Genomic DNA, 16,711 nt, shown 5'->3' with positions numbered 1-16,711 from the left:
GGCCACTCCGTATTAAGTCCCATTGTACCGAATTTTGGTTGCAGTTCCACCAGAGTTCCACTGGGGGCGATCGCCATAAGTGCAGAATGAATGGGAGTCAATGGAGCTAGACGGCTAAATTTGTCTCTTTCACCTGATTGTCGTTGACAAATCTGAGATTTGATTGTAGTTTGTATAACTTCAACATGGGTTATAGGTCAAAAGTTGAATGAACGAGTACTTATGTCCTTTTGATTTCTCACAGGTTGGGTCGTTGTTGCCCATAACACGCTAGCATTGTGCTAATGAATGACGTCATTGACACGTTTGAAAGGCTTTTTAGAACAATTAAGTGACTTTAAAAAATATAATACTCAACCAAGTGTATTTTCTTTGCCTCCCCTTTCGAATACAATATTCGAATTACTTGAAAAAAAATTATATCCTGAGAAAAGTGAATTTTGAGGGGTACAGCTCCATAGACCTCCATGCATTCTGTACTCGTGGACGAGCGCCCTCATGTGGAACCACAGAAGGAACTGCAACCAGTTCAGAAACCGGAAGTCTTCCGAGAGTGGCAGTTCTCCCCTTATTAGACATTCTCTGGTTTGGTTCCCCACCGAATCCCTGTTTCCTGATTCTTCTTCTTCTTCTTTGATTTATTGGCTGATTACAACTCTTTGGTGCATACCGCTACCTACTGTACAGGAGTGTGCAAATCTCTAATTCCATATATTTCCCCTGCGTTTTTAATATGCCACCAAAACCAGATCTCTTTGAATGGTATTCCCAACATTAATTTAGGACTGATAAGGCAGATTATTTATGCTCCCTTTTAGTCTCACCCAGTATGTTAAGGACAGTTGATCAAATCTTAATTTAAGTGGGGTTTCTTCAGCTTCTACTAATAGAGGTAGGAGTTGTTTTAATCGCTCCTAAAGCAATCCTTAAACCTTTAAACTGAATTCTATCTAGTTTTCTGAGAGATGTTAGCAGAACTATACACTATGCATCTATAGTCTATGGTGGATCTGATTAATGCTTTGTATAATATACCATACATACATATTCTGTTTCCTGATTCTTCTTCTTCTGTCAGGTTTTATGGCAGTTTACAGGCAAAGTGTATGTCCGCCATCTATTGGACTGAGGTGCAATCAATTAGATGTCATTTCAAAAAAATAAACAAAAAGGAAAACAACACAAAACAACAAACTAAATCTTATTTGCTAATTTTGTTTCTTTGATAAATGTTATAGCACTGTGATGTTTCCTGATCTAGGCTCACCTAAGGTGTTTAAAGAGAAGCTTTCTTGACTGCATTCACTTCCCTCATAGCTTTTCTCGCCTGGAGAATCAAGCACCTTAACATGATCTACCTCTCTCACTCCACAAAGCTCACATTTTCCAGATGGAAGTTTGTTTACAACATGTAAGCTATTATTTAAACCAGTATGGCCTATTCTCATTCTTGTAAACCAAACCTCCTCTTGTGTGTTTGGGTAACTAGGTTTGTTATTTAAGATATTCTTTTGTAAATGTCTTTCTTCTCCTTATCCCATTCAGCTTGCCATATTAAGTTAACTTTGTGTTTGATGATTACCTTAACTTCTGATCTGCTGAGTGGAATGCACCTCCTCTTCTTTGGTTGCCTCTTTTGCCAGCTTGTCTGCCTCCTCAACACCAACTCCTTTATGAGCAGGAACCCATACAAACTGGATTGATATTCCCTGTTGACTGATTGCAAATATGATATTATTAATTTCATTCAATAAATCCTGTCGGCATGATGATTCTCCATTTTGTATAGATTTAAGAGATGACATTGAATCAGAACAAATAACTGCTTTAGGGGGCCTAGCTTCTCCCACTGTAATGCAATAATACTGTAGCTGTCATTTCAGCTGCAAATATGGACAGATGATCTGATGTTCTCTTTTTAATAGAGGTTTTGTGATCAGGGATATATGCTGCAATAATTTGTTATGTTACATTGGAGATTATTCCAGGAAGTAGGGGCACCATAACAAAAGGCCGTGAAAGGTATTATACCTACTTTCTAGATATTGCTCTACGTTCTGATATACTCCTCCAGATTTATCTCTTTGGTTTCCATAAAACCATATAGGGAGCAAAACAACCAAGGTGGAGTTCCTACCAGGGGCACAGTCTTGCTACAAGTGATACCATCTATTTCCAATTGGTTTGCTATTTTGTTACCATCCCAACCAAATCTGGGATCTACCTTATTCCCAACACTTGTTAAGAACTTTCTTACTAGGGTGTGATGCATCATATCCATTTAAATTAATCTAGTAAGCCATACTCAATTTAATACGTCTGAGGCTTAAGGGCATTTCTCCTGTTTCTATTTGCAACGCTGATATTGAAGATGTTCTAAATGCACCACAACATATCCTCAGACTTTTAGCCTGCATCAATGCTAATAGATGCTAATTCTATTGATTTCATTAAACAATGTCTTAGATGCCAAAAGATAGGCCTACACAATACTAACCTCACTCCGCCAGATGGATTTGCTCCGCGAGTGAAACCTTGAAAGCTTGCGAGATCAGGATGGTCTCACGAGGCTAACACAATACACCCATAGTAAACTGATCTTATCAGTGCAATATAGCCTAAATTATTTTAAGGGACATCCCTGAAGCTCCCCAGTTGTAGCCTATCCTGACTAACATTTCAAAACATTAATGCCTTTTTTGCACTTCACTTGAAGGAAACAAGGCAAGTCAAGGTTGGCGAACTTATATTTGTTCCACCAACGTCATCGTCTAACATTGCCATGATCACAGAGAATAAAGTTGCATCTCATTGGACTGCAATTGTATCTTGCGTTTGCCTGTTGCTCACAACATGCAGCCAAGGACTTTGCTAAAGTAGTTTAAAGTGGTTAGCCGTCATCGTTTTTGTCTGATACAAGAGGACCTATGATGCAACTATATGGTCTGGAGGCAGAAGGGCTAACATATTTCTCTGTGACATTTCCAAAATCCAAGTGAACAAAACACTATACAAATCAGAAGTATCTACTGATATCTTTCTCCGCTGAGTTTGTTCCTACTGTTTGCCACTTGCCGTGCCGCTAAGACGAGCTGAGAAGGGCGCATCATGAATAAATATATAGCCTATAGGCTACTGTAAACGTTGGCTAACATTGCCTACCTAGCAATGCTATCTATGCAAATGCAATATGTCCAAAGATAATCTACGGTAGGCGACTACATCACATGAAGTTTAGCCATGTTTACCATTATGTTGGTGGTAATGTAAATAATGTGTTGAATATATGCCAAACTGTGCATAATCATAATTTTGTTAAATCTTGTTTTCTATTGACAGAAACTGAAACCCTCACAAATAAAGTCACAAATCAAGAATTAACATTGATGGTGATGGTGGCAAGGGTGCCTTCATAAGGTAATTATCATTTTTGTTTGTACACCTGATTCACTTACCAACTTATTTTGTAATGCTTTGATTTATATCTTAATCAACAATAACATAATCTATAGCAATTGCTGTTTTATTTTTTTAGGTGCCATCCAGCAAGTCCCAGCCTGGAGCCAGAGGCTGGCACTGCACGTCAGATGGGGGAGGATCTATGTTAGGCATCAGAAAGGTGGTTTAAGCAAGAAGGCAATAACTTCTGCAGACAGTGTTGCAATTAGATATGATACTTTTGGAAATTGATGTTAATGCCTTAATTTAAAAAAAATGAGGAAAAATCCAGCCTTTAAGTACAACAATTTTCTTTGTGAATGAATAATGTATCGTAAATAAATAAGTGTTCCTTAAAGGTTGGATTTTTCCTCATTTTTTTTTATTACGACATTAAGATCAGATGATTTTTAAATGTATGTGTATGCTAAGGTTATGTTAACTTATGAGCACAACTGTAATACATATCTCCATTACTTCTAACTATTGCACCTGACTTCTAGGCTGCTATTGTGGGTTTGCTTTTATTTGTCACACAAGCTGAGTTAATTATATTCATGGACAGGGTCAATTGTAACATATGCTTTCTTTCTCTTTTTACAGACACCTGACTTTTACTGAGTCCCTTTTCTGGTTTGTTTTGGATGAACTAGAGTGGTGGGCACAGAAATTTTGTCGATGGGTCAAACATTCACACACTCACTCACACAACCACACTTGTGGATTTGTCAAGCAACAAATCTTTGTATATAATCTGTTGCTCATTGAATATGCTTAATAAATGTTGTCTTCTTGACTTGTACATCATGTTTACGTATATATTTTTGTATTACAAACCAGTTTGGTTAACACAATGCATAGCAAAGGGCATTTGTCATGTTCACTTAAGCAAGAGTTAGAACAACTTAAATTTTCAAGGCAACCAGGTTACTTTTGTGGAAAAGTTAGATCAACTTCATAAAGCTTGTTGTATTAAGTAAAATGTTTGGTCAATACAAATTCAAAATACTAGTCAGTACGACTTTTATGTTGTTAAGTTAATGACGACTTGAATTGACTCAACTCAACTAGGTTAGTTGACATGATGCATAATTGAAGTTGCATCCACTAAATAGAATGTTGTGTCAACAATGACTCCTTAGTTGATGGAACAGGTCATATTTGTCAGATCAACTAGCCATCTCAAGTTGACACAACTTATTTGCCTCATTTAGTTAACTTATTGTATTATTTTTAATTAACTCAAAATCCCAAGGCAACCAGGTTACACGCGTTTTTAAGTTGAATCAACTAATATTTTTTTACAGTGTACAGTGATCATAAAAAGAGGTGTGCCCGATGAGTCCCATATAGGATAACTATTCTGCATTGGTTTGGAGTCACTAGATCACATGACTTGGGAGGTATTGAAAAAAGAGGACCATTCATATAGGATATAATGTATTTTCTTTACAAAATATTCATATAAAATACAGTGTGCATACAGTGACTATAAAAAGAGGTGTGTCTGATGAGTCCCATATAGGATAAATATTCTGCATTGGTTTGGAGTCACTAGGTCACATGGCTTGGCAGGTATTGAACAAAAGGAGACCATTTCTTATGGGGAAATAAGGTATTTTCTTTAAAATATTCATATAAAATATTGTGTGCATATAGTGACTATAAAAAGAGGTGTGTCTGATGAGTCCCACATAGGATAACTATTTTGAATTGGTTTGGAGTCACTAGGTCACATGATGTCAAAGCTATTGACAAAAAAGTCTATGAAGGTAATTCAGAAGGTACTTTTTAGACGATCCCTAAGGGTATAGGTATAGTTTTGCCTATACATGCGTGAGACTGAGACGCCTGTTTATTTTGCTTTAAGTGCGTGCAGGGTGTGAGAGGGGAATCGATGTGCTTTGATTCCAGCTTGGTAGTTGTAGTCTGTGAAATTAAAAAGCATGTGTGTGTGAAGTATCCAAACAATGACACCTTCATTTCATTATGGCTGCTTTAGCAACACACCTTAAGCTACTGTGTAGTGGGTTCCATTTAGAAGTGGCAACTTCATTCGCGCTTTCCTTGACTCATGGAGCTGCGTGAATTTTATTACAACTTTTCGCCACGATATGGCAGTTTAAGTCCGCTTGATACTGTAAGGCGTAAGCCATTGGTTTCTAGGGGTGGGCATATCGATCCAAATATCGATAGTATCGATACCAACATTGGTATTGGTATCGGATCGATACCAGCGTGATGGGATCGATACTGTAATTTCTGTTCACTTCTAATCTAATCTAATTCTAATCTCTCAATTTGTTCAAAATGCATTGTTCCTGTTTCACCAAGGGCTAGCCTACAGTCATGCAAACACCATTTCTTTCACATATTGCATGCCCACTTTGCAATGTTTCGTTGCTGAAATATTTGTAAATTATTAACAGTGGAAATCCTAAAATCATTAGTGGTCATGGAAATGTATTCAAATTTAGCATGTTTTATTCACGTCATAAATCATGACACACTGTTCTCCCCTACATAAAAGTATATAAACGGCTTTAGTTACAAATATCAGTATCGGTATCGGCAATACTGGCCCTATATTTAATTGGTATCGGATCGAAACCAAATTTTACAGTATCGCACACCACTATTGGATTTCAAAGGAGATTTTATTTGTGTCGCCAGCATAGCCTATATATTGACAATTTATGTTGTAAATAGGCCTACCTTGTAAGCCTACCTGTAGCTTAGGGAAGCTAACAGCTTTCTATTAGGATCTAGTTTGTTAGTTACAGTTTTGTCATAACTCCCTGATGCATTTTTGCATGTAGAATAGCCAGAGCGTGTGGATATCTCAATATAAAATTAAACAATATCGGGTGCCTATGGACTAGGCTGGTGAACCCAGCCTGATCTGCCCGCTATTTATTTTTTGATTTCTTAAAAGATTGAGCTTGGTCTGGTGAAAGCCAGACTAGCCATGGACCTCAGTTACACAATGCAAGGGAACATGAATCAGCCTATATTTGCACGAACAATAACGGACAACAGCTCTTCAACTTTGGCCCGTTAAAATGTGTATGAACAGTCTAGCGACAGCATTTCATCAAGGCCCATTTGGACATGTCGGTTATTTGCACCACTGGTTAGATGTAAAACAGCATTTCGTTTCAGACTACTGTTACTTAATTTGTGCATTAACAATAACGTTTCAGACTGCTGTTACTTAATTTGTGCATTGACAATAAAGTATTACATGAACTAAAGATGACTAAAATCTTATGTAGAAGAAGAAACATTCACAAAAAATCCATCCATCCAAAAATGACCTTTGTTTTTGATAGCTGTTGAAAACGGCATGGACAGAGATGTTTTTGTTTATAAATAAATAAATAAATAAATAAAATTATGCTGATACCTTTTGCTTTTCCCAAATACATATAGCCTACAGGTGTAAGTGACCTTTCATCAATCCAGTTGCAATGGATGAACTGTGATGAACTGCCCTACTTGTGATTGTTTAGAGATTTTAAAGGTTTTGTAACAATGCTACATCTTCTTTGGCTATTCTACAATCTATTCACCTTTTCAGCGTGGGGAAGACAGAAGGCTACTTTCTGTGCAGCCGCACACACACACTCAGGCATGCCAAACAAGCATACACAAAAGTTTCAAGAGTGGGGGATGGAGTAAAATATGGAGACAAATTGAAGTGTGATTTATTTTCGCGGAACGGATGTACAGGACTGAGCGGCGGTCATATTTTGTTATGCTTAGTTGACTCCCAAAATGGCAAACACTAGAATCAAAGATCCTTGATTACTAGCTCCGCTTTAACCCTCTCTGCTAGAATTCTCGCCTGTGTAACATCAGCTAGGAATCCACCACAACGCAAACAGGCGGAGCCTATCTACTTTCTTTGACGCAGCTGTTCAGTCAGCGTTGCGCAGAGCAACAACATCGAACTCCTCCAGGAAGTGAATTGTCAGAAGTGTCTGTGGTTTCACCTAGAACTAATCTAGCTATATCCGGACAAACTGTTCGGCCAGTCATTGATACAAATTCCGTTGAACATAATATAGAAAATCAATTTTCTTGGATTAAGGCTTCGCATTGTTGGAGATTTCCACCCTTTCTACCCTTCCGCTCCATTTCACGATACTGGCCAAATGGCGGGACTTTAACAGTAACTTTCTGTGCATTGACAAGTAAGTTATTTTACTAATGTAATTTTTAAAAGCACAAAACATCAAATAATGTAAAGAGCTATTATACCGCAAAAAATAAAGGAAAAAAAAATGAAAATAATCAAATCCATAACGTTAGCAGCCAAGATCACTAGCTAACATGTCGCTACAAGTTAACGTAACGTTATGCTACAATACGCCCTATTCCCAAGTTAGAAACAACGTTGTTCCTAACTTGTGACTATTATACGGATTGTATGCTGTAAAGTAGGTCTACCTGGGGGGGGGGGTATTCATTCAACGTCGCTATTGGTTGACTGTGTAAAAACAGATGGTCTTAGAAGCGTCACAGATTTTGTTAAAACTTATCCATCCATCATGAATGGGATCCAAAACCAAGGCCTGTAGCCTAATGTTCACATCATCAGGGCTGCCAACTTTTAAAAAAACCTTCGAGTGAGATTTGGTGGGGCCAACCAAAATTCTGCTGCATACACAGGACATTTTTCTTTGGCTCATTCAGCATCATTACAGAAATGATAAAGATTTATAATTTTTTGTAATTATTACATATTTAGTGTTTATTTAGTCATTCCATATCAGAACCCCTGAAGTATAATCCAAATACAAGCATGAAACTTCAATGTGTTACCTTTCATTTGAGACCAAGATTATGCTTCTACACAAAAGGGTTCATAAGCATTTGATTGTCAGTATGCATTTTGGATAACCAAAAGTCCTATGGGGAGTTTCCATAGGGCATTTTACAAAACGTATGAGCATACCTTGGCAAATAATGGTGTAAAGTAAGTAGTTTTAATTCTATATTGATCTACTTTTGCACACAGCTTCACAAGAACTGATGCTAGGGCTCAGTTGTGTTTCTAAGTAATCTCAAGTGACCTAGAGGGCTGAAGAGATGCTTGTTATCCGGCAGAATGAGAAAATAATATTCTAGCCTCTGTAACTCTGTGTCAGTACATCACACAGTTTTTATGATTGTTGTCCAAGAAACTACAGTGTCTAAGCTTTCCAAAGCGGTCAGCCATTTGATTATAGGCCAAAGTATGTAGGAGCAATGATCTCCTAAGTAGATGATGTACAATGTCGGGCAAAACCCTCAAAATGGGGCGTATGCATAATAATTTTTAAGAAAATGTTGTATATTTTAACGTTTAAATGGATCAATCTGGTGCACTTTAAAAAAAATAATAATTCAGAGGTTAGACTTGCTTATTTTTATCTATGCATGGACATATTTGTGCTGTAGCCTAAACTGTTTTGCACTTCAGAATTATAACCATGCAGATACAGGTGAAATAGTTAGGGTGATACTGCAATAAGTTCACAACCACAAAACATGTGTTATTCAGCTAGTTAATCTAAGATTTAAGATATTGGTCATTGTAATGGCCATCTAGCCTATACGTGCACTTCCTTTTTCAGGACAGTCCGGGCTACCCATATCTGCGAATGTATGATGTGATAATGTTTGCATGGCTTATGTCCGGCTTTATAGCAAGAAATATTTGTGTCTCATTATTTGTTTTTCTTCATATTTTTGTTAATGTTACTAGGAAGCATGTCAATAGAAATATATATTCATATCTGTAAGTGGGATTGACTGGAATCTGGCAATATAAGAACCATGATAGTGGGATGATCTATGGCTGAGCAATTTACAAAAAACATGCACTGACATAAATAGTTTACATTAGAATACATTATAATTTCGCCCCACTGAGACTATGTAGAAATGTGTTGCAAATTCAAAACCAGATTACTCAGGAACCACTTATTGCAGAGGCATGCTTTATATCCTCGTATTCGGTAAGGTTTGCTGTTTATTGTGATATTGGGTTGTTGAGTGAAGGGTTAGTGTGCAAAATGCAAATATGATTAAATTTCATACACACAAGTTCAATATCAATATCATTGGAAAGCTTAGATTCCGCTCTTTCACATGATGCGTGATATCTGTATTAGGTTTAGTGTAGTTGAACCTCATCTGGCAGGTATTTGACTCACCTGGTTGACAGCGTGAGAAATACTCAATAAATACTCAGCATAGGCCTACATACCTGAAGCAGTGAAAATGTGAGGGGAAATGCACCTGTGATGGCTTGTGAAGTCGCATTGCAAATGTGAGAAAATTTTAAAAAATCCACAGACAGGGTGCTCTTGAACCCTCTCACCGTCTCTGAAAGCATAACTAGTTGATCACGAGTGGCTCAACAGGTAGATCTATAAATAAACTCATCTTTCAGGCATTTGACCGACCAGGTTGACACTTCAGTGTGAGAAATCGGGGGTGTGGCGTGTGACTGTGTGAAACCAATCAAATGTGTGTGTCTCACAGCCAATGCGTGAGAGTTAGCAGCTCTGACATGTATTTGTATTTTTCCAGCCCTCGATAGTTTTACAGCCTGAAAACATATTATCTGGGAAGCAATGTGTGGACATTAATATCATGAACAGTAACGTTATGAGGCTTTCATAGTCAGCTCAAACTTTGTAAGTTAGGATGGGGGGCAACACTATTTTCAGAATGAAGTAAGTTATGGCACTATATTCTCACTGATTTTCTGCAAGATTTATGTCCCCCCCCCCCCCCCCCCCCGCCCCCCATTAAATACAGTAGGCTATTTCATCAACAGGGCTACCAACTTTAAAAAAAAAAAAAAAAAATCTTGGAGTGAGATTAGGTGGGGCCAACTAAAATTTAGCTGGGTACTAGTGTTGTTTTTGACAGCCTGCTTTAATTTTAGTTTTAGTCTAATCTTTGTGTCAAGCTGTCATTTTAGTTTTAGTCACGAATACTCTTTTTAGTCTAGTCAAGTTTCAGTCGACTAAAGTCTGAGCATTTTAGTCTTAAGCCCTCCTTACACTGACAGACTTTGCAAAGATTTGGAAAAGATTTTTGAAAGACTACAGTCTCAGACCCTCTCACATCTAAAGACAAGTGATAGAGTTGTTGAGTCACAGACTAGTCACAGACTTTGATTTTGCAACAACTAGGGATCATGCAGGGTCACTATTTACAAGACTGCTACTAGATTCCTTTAAATTATTTCCATCGTTCACTACATCAACAGGAACTCATATGATAGCCTACTCATATCAAAGTCAATTTTTTGTGTTTCTGCAGCATTGTTTCATGTGTGACATCCCTAACAGATATAGTGTTCTGTCACGTGGAATAACCGACTAATAATTTAACTTAGAATAATAATAAAACACAGATGCTGCGGTTTCAGAATTGCAAGAAGTGTTAAATAGACAACAACACACGCACCCTGAAGCTGCGCTTATTGTGGCCGGTGATTTCAATCAAGTACATCTGAACCGGTCCATGCCTGAATTTATTCAACACATTCACTTCCCTACACGTGGTGACAACACACTGGATCACTGCTACACACAGTTCAAGAACAGTTACAAAGCGAAGTCTCTACCAGCTTTCGGAAAATCAGATCATGCCGCTGTTTTCCTACTGCCTATGTACAAACAGAGAAGTCGGACGGACCCCCCAGTGACGAAGGAGGTCAAGCGCTGGACTGACCAATCGGAAGCCAGGCTACAGGACGCCCTTAGCAACGTTGACTGGGAGATGTTCAAGACGAACTCTGCTGACATCAATGAGTTTACGGAAGTATCATTGAGTTACATCAATATGCTAACTGATTCCATCATCCCAACTGTAAAGATCCGAAGCTTCCCTAACCAGAAACCATGGGTGGATAGAGAAGTGAGAACGGCATTAAAGACATGCACCATGACTTATAATGCTGGGCTTATTTCAGGGGATATGACTGATTACAAAGCAGCATCTTATAGTTTACGTAGTGCAATTAAAGATGCTAAGCGGCGCTATAGAGACAGAGTTGAAGCTGATTTCTTGGAGGGTGATCCAGCACGAGTGTGGAAAGGACTCCGAACCATCACTGGCTTTGAAAGAAAGTCCCCTCCTATGATGAATGTGAGTAAAGCCCTCCCTGATGAACTTAATGCTTTTTATGCTCGCTTTGACATGAAAAACACAGACTATATTGGACTAGCTGCAGCATGTGAAGCAAATGAGGATGCACCTTTCTGTGTCTCTGAGGTCGATGTGAGCAATGCCTTTAGGAGGGTAAATTGTAGAAAAGCTACTGGACCGGATGGAATTTCTAACAGGGTTTTGAAATCCTGCGCTGCTCAGTTAGCTCCTGTGTTCACTTATATCTTTAACACATCATTGGCTCAAGAGACAGTTCCTACTTGCCTCAAGCAGTCTGTTATTGTTCCAGTACCGAAAAACAAAAGTCCATCATGTCTGAATGACTACCGCCCAGTAGCCCTGACGTCTACAGTGATGAAGTGTTTTGAGAAGCTTGTGAAAAACATTATCTGCTCATCCCTCCCTGCCTCCTTCGACCCCCTCCAATTTGCTTACAGAGCCAACAGGTCTACAGAGGATGCCATCTCAAACCTCATGCACACCACCTTAACTCACCTGGAGGAGGGGAATGGGAATTATGTGAGGATGCTGTTCATTGACTTTAGTTCAGCATTCAACACGATAGTACCTCTCACCTTGGTCACAAAGATGAAGGCCTTAGGACTGAACACCACCCTGTGTCACTGGAGATTTGACTTCCTCACCAACCGTTCACAAGTGGTTAGAGTGGGGGGTCTGACATCTGACTCATTAACCATCAGCACTGGTGCTCCCCAAGGCTGTGTTTTGAGTCCACTGCTGTACAACATCTACACACATGACTGCAAAGCCAACAGTAGTCATACCTCCATCATCAAGTTTGCAGATGACACAGTGATCTTGGGCCTGATTAGTGACAACAATGAACAGTTCTACTTGGATCAGGTTGATGAGGTGGCACAGTGGTGTCAATCTAACAGCTTGACACTGAATATCAATAAAACCAAGGAAATGGTAGTGGATTACAGAAGGCAGCAGCAGATCTACAGTTACACCCCACTAATGATCAGCGGGCAACCTGTAGAGAGAGTCACAAGTTTTAAATACCTTGGTGTCCACATTACTGAAGACTTAACATGGACTGTTAACACTCAATATGTTCTGAAGAAGTCCAGACAACGACTCTACTTCCTTCGTCAGCTAAGGAAATTCAAAGTTTCTACATCCATCATGAAGGCCTTCTACACTTCAGCGGTTGAGAGTGTTCTAACTGGTAGCATCATCACCTGGTATGGGAACTCCACAGTTAGAGATTGTAGTACTCTGCAGAGAGTAGTGCGCTCAGCTGAACGTACTATAAGAACTCAACTCCCTGCTCTACAAGATATCTATTCCAGAAGAGTACTCCTAAGAGCCCAAAAGATTCTGAAGGACTCTTCTCATCCTAACAATGGATTATTCCTACCGCTGAAATCAAGAAGACGCCTATGTAGTCACAAAGCCAGAACTGAGAGACTCAGGAGAAGTTTTTATCCCCAGGCCATCCGAACTCTGAACTCACACTATACTGACTTTGCACACATTCACTCCTCAGCACTCATGACCCCCCCCCCCCCCACACACACACACACCCACACACACCTACAAGACTTTTAGCACTTTTACATCCCTCTCCCTATGCTACAGACCTTTTATTTATTTTCTTATTTCATCACACGTCAAAACACACACACACACACACACACACATATCTGACTTTCTCCAACTTTTGCACACTTTTTATTTATTATTTTTGATTTCTCCTCCATCTACCCATGTCCTTGATTGCCTAGCCTTTCTGCCCCCCCACCCCCCACCCCACCCCCATCCCCAACACACACACTTACATCATCACTGTCATCACTTCACATACATACAGCACTCCTCTACATACTTGCTGCACACTGCCCCCCCCCCCCCCCCACATACACAGCACATTGTCTTCAGGATCTTCTCCAACACACATCCTCTACATACTTACAGCACACTGCCCCCACCTACCCACACACACACACTACACACACACACACACAGTCACTGCTCCACTCCCGCCCACACACACATCTTCACTGTCATCACTCACATACATTACATATAGTACTCTGCTTGCAATAGTAAGTCCCTGACCCCCCCCCCCCCCCCCCCCCCAACACACACACTTACATCATCACTGTCATCACTTCACATACATACAGCACACTGCTTGCTACAGTAAGCCTCCTCTACATACTTGCTGCACACTGCCCCCCCCCCCCCCCCCCACATACACAGCACATTGTCTTCAGGATCTTCTCCAACACACATCCTCTACATACTTACAGCACACTGCCCCCACCTACCCACCTACACACTACACACACACACACACACACAGTCACTGCCCCACTCCCCTCCCGCCCACACACACATCTTCACTGTCATCACTCACATACATTACATACAGTACTCTGCTTGCAATAGTAAGTCCCTGCCCCCCCCCCCAATACACAGCACAATGTCTCATGAGGAAGCTTCTCCAACACACATATTGCACACTGCCCTCTCCCCACATACACAGCACACTATCCCATCTCCCCTGTCATCCCCCCAACACACACACCAAGACCCCTGGCAGTTGGGTTAGCCCCTTGAGCCGTGGATCTGCCCAAGGTTTCTTCCTTGGTAAGGGAGTTTTTCCTTGCCCCTGTTGCTCTTGGGTGCTCCTTGTTGGTGCCCCCCCACCCAATCCCAATTCTCCCCCACCTTTTTTATGCAGCCCTTGCCACTTAATCTACTAAACCCCTCTTCTACTGCACTTTTTACCCCCCCCCCCCCATTAATGCACAAATAGGCTGACACCAGACATAATTTCACTGCATTTCTTACTTCCAGTAACTATATGCATGTGACAATAAACTTCCTTGTATCCTTGTATCCTTGTATTTATAAGACATGAAATAACAAATAATCATATAGGCTACAGCTGTTGCCTACTTTGCCCCTTCCTGTTTGGTGTTGGAGAGATGTCACTATTGGTTTTTATATTGTTCACGTCACTATTTGCATGAGCCATGACTAAAAAGACTTGTGATAATATCAAACATGTTTGATATTGTCGTAACGGTAAAACTAGAAAAAGACTGACTCCGACTGACTTAAAACCGCTAAGATTGGCACCTTACACTAAACAATCTAGTTGACGGGAGCGCGCCGCGATTCCAGTACAACTCCAATGATTTCTGTCCGACTTTGGAAATTCAATCGCTGACTGTGAAAACAGACCAAAATCGTACAATGTAAGGCCGCCATTAGTTTAATCAGAATTGACCGTTCGCAAAACCCTGCCCATCGAACGCAGATGAGCCAATGGCAGTCCAGTAGCTCCGTGCAGGCAGACATGGCCCGTCAACTTCACTTTACGGCTCCATAGAAATGTATTGGGAGCCTTGATTTTTGTCCGGTTTTATGGGATTTTATAGTGATATGGACAGTCAAATGTAGGATTAACGCGACACCAATACACAGAAAAATGTCTTTCAATCTTGATTACGTTTTCTCTAATTATGTTAAATTAGATGAAATTCTCTCGTCCCAGATCAACACGATTAAGGGTTACTCCTTAGCAAACCATAACGAAACAGTGCTCCGCGACATCTGTAGATTAAGCCACACAGTCAACTCAATGTAAGTAAGATAAGGATGTTAATTGTTTTCAGCATTGCCAACATTGTGTGTAAAATTATTGTCACTTGGAGGAGACTTGTATAACTAACGTTAGCATAGTTAGCTAACCGCTGCTAATAACGTGCTAGCTTCGTCATGTCAGAGAAGCATGGGCCTGTGCAACATTTATTCACCATAAAATAATAAAGTTGAAGTGGCTCTGCAATGTAGGCTATGTTTCTGTTTTTTGGCAGCACCACATTCCTTACATGACATGGCCCAGTGTCCTTGTAACATGCATGCAAGTCTATCTAGCACAGCTAATATTATTATCAGTTAATCACACTCAATGATTGTAAATGAATTTAGGTCTGTGGCTCTCTAAAAGAGCATCTTGTGATGTAACTTTTACACAGTCTTAACAGCTACCATTGAATTTCTAGACAACTCCGGTCTGAGTTTGACGGGCGTAGTAACAATAACTAGGGGGCGCGGCTTTTGCGAACGGTCAATTATCCATGACTATTTTAGTCTAGTTTTAGTTGACAAAAACTGATGACATTTAGTCTAGTTTTAGTCTAGTCTAGTAAACCTACAGTCTAAAGCCTATTTTATGCTTCTGCGTCGAATCGACAGCGTACCTCCGGAGACCCCTCTGCGTCGCCGCGAACCCCTCTCCGACCCCTCTGCCGTAGCTCGACGTGCTCCAAAAAATTGTAACTTTGCGTCGAGGCGACGCAGACCGTAAGGACTGTGATTGGTCAACTCGTCCTGTGTGTTGATAGTCTGTTTCAAGCAGCCTACTGTGGGGATTAGCAACATTCTAGTTCACCGACATAAGCTTTGCAAATAAACTCAGACATGGGTCATTCCGTGTGAAATCACCCAATTTCAGCACAATTTGGCAGGTGACCCTCTCCGAAAAAATCTGAAAAAAATCACAGGTGATTGTAGACCAAATCCATGCATAGATCTAAAATAGTATATCTGTATAACTAATCGTTGCAAAACTACAGCCCTTTGAAACTTCAAGTCATTTTAAGCATTGTGGTGAACAATCCTTTTTGTTCAACTTCCAACATTATTGGCTCTTTTGGTATTTCACACACATTAGTGAAACTATGTGAATAGAAGTACATTTTCCTGTTGAATTAAAAAATATGTATACAAATTCATCAGATTTTTTTTCCTACTCATATATGTATTATAAGGTCCTTTATCAAGTAAATTATACACTCATAAGACTGACTATCTGGTTATCATACATGCAGCAAGAGGATTTAGCATAATTACCATCTTTGTAACGAGTTTTCTACACCAGCTTTCTACACTGCCTATGTGAGTACTTTAATAATTTCTAGCCAGCTGGTTAGGCAAAGTCTATATCCATCGTCATATGTATCGGATGCAGTCCTCTGATACACAGACAAAGATCAAGATGGAGATCAGTGCTTTGTCTTCATGTGATCTGGGAGTTGGAAAATTAATGTCATTAAGG

General features: G+C 39.8%; 1 protein-coding gene and 1 long non-coding RNA gene across 3 annotated transcripts in view; one reads left to right on the top strand and one right to left on the bottom strand.

Moving 5' to 3' along the window:
* Window positions 1–524: 524 nt before the first annotated feature.
* On the bottom strand, window positions 525–15,915 carry LOC121685517. Its single transcript, XR_006023376.1, has 3 exons — window positions 15,855–15,915; window positions 1,583–1,716; window positions 525–1,125 (listed from the first exon to the last, which is right to left on the bottom strand). It is a non-coding gene; the product is annotated as an uncharacterized LOC121685517 (long non-coding RNA).
* The window catches only part of tspan14 (tetraspanin 14), a 44,660-nt gene continuing 35,307 nt past the window's right edge, over window positions 7,359–16,711 (top strand). Inside the window, exon 1 of one of the 2 annotated variants that reach the window (XM_042066097.1) lies at window positions 7,359–7,634. The gene's annotated coding sequence lies outside the window, so the exon portion shown is untranslated. The remainder of the gene's footprint in view (window positions 7,635–16,711) is intronic. The other variant, XM_042066096.1, reaches the window with a different exon arrangement.

Source organism: Alosa sapidissima, chromosome 16 (genome assembly GCF_018492685.1).
Source record: "Alosa sapidissima isolate fAloSap1 chromosome 16, fAloSap1.pri, whole genome shotgun sequence".
Lineage (NCBI taxonomy): Eukaryota > Metazoa > Chordata > Actinopteri > Clupeiformes > Clupeidae > Alosa > Alosa sapidissima.
This window is presented reverse-complemented; position numbering and strand designations above follow the sequence as displayed.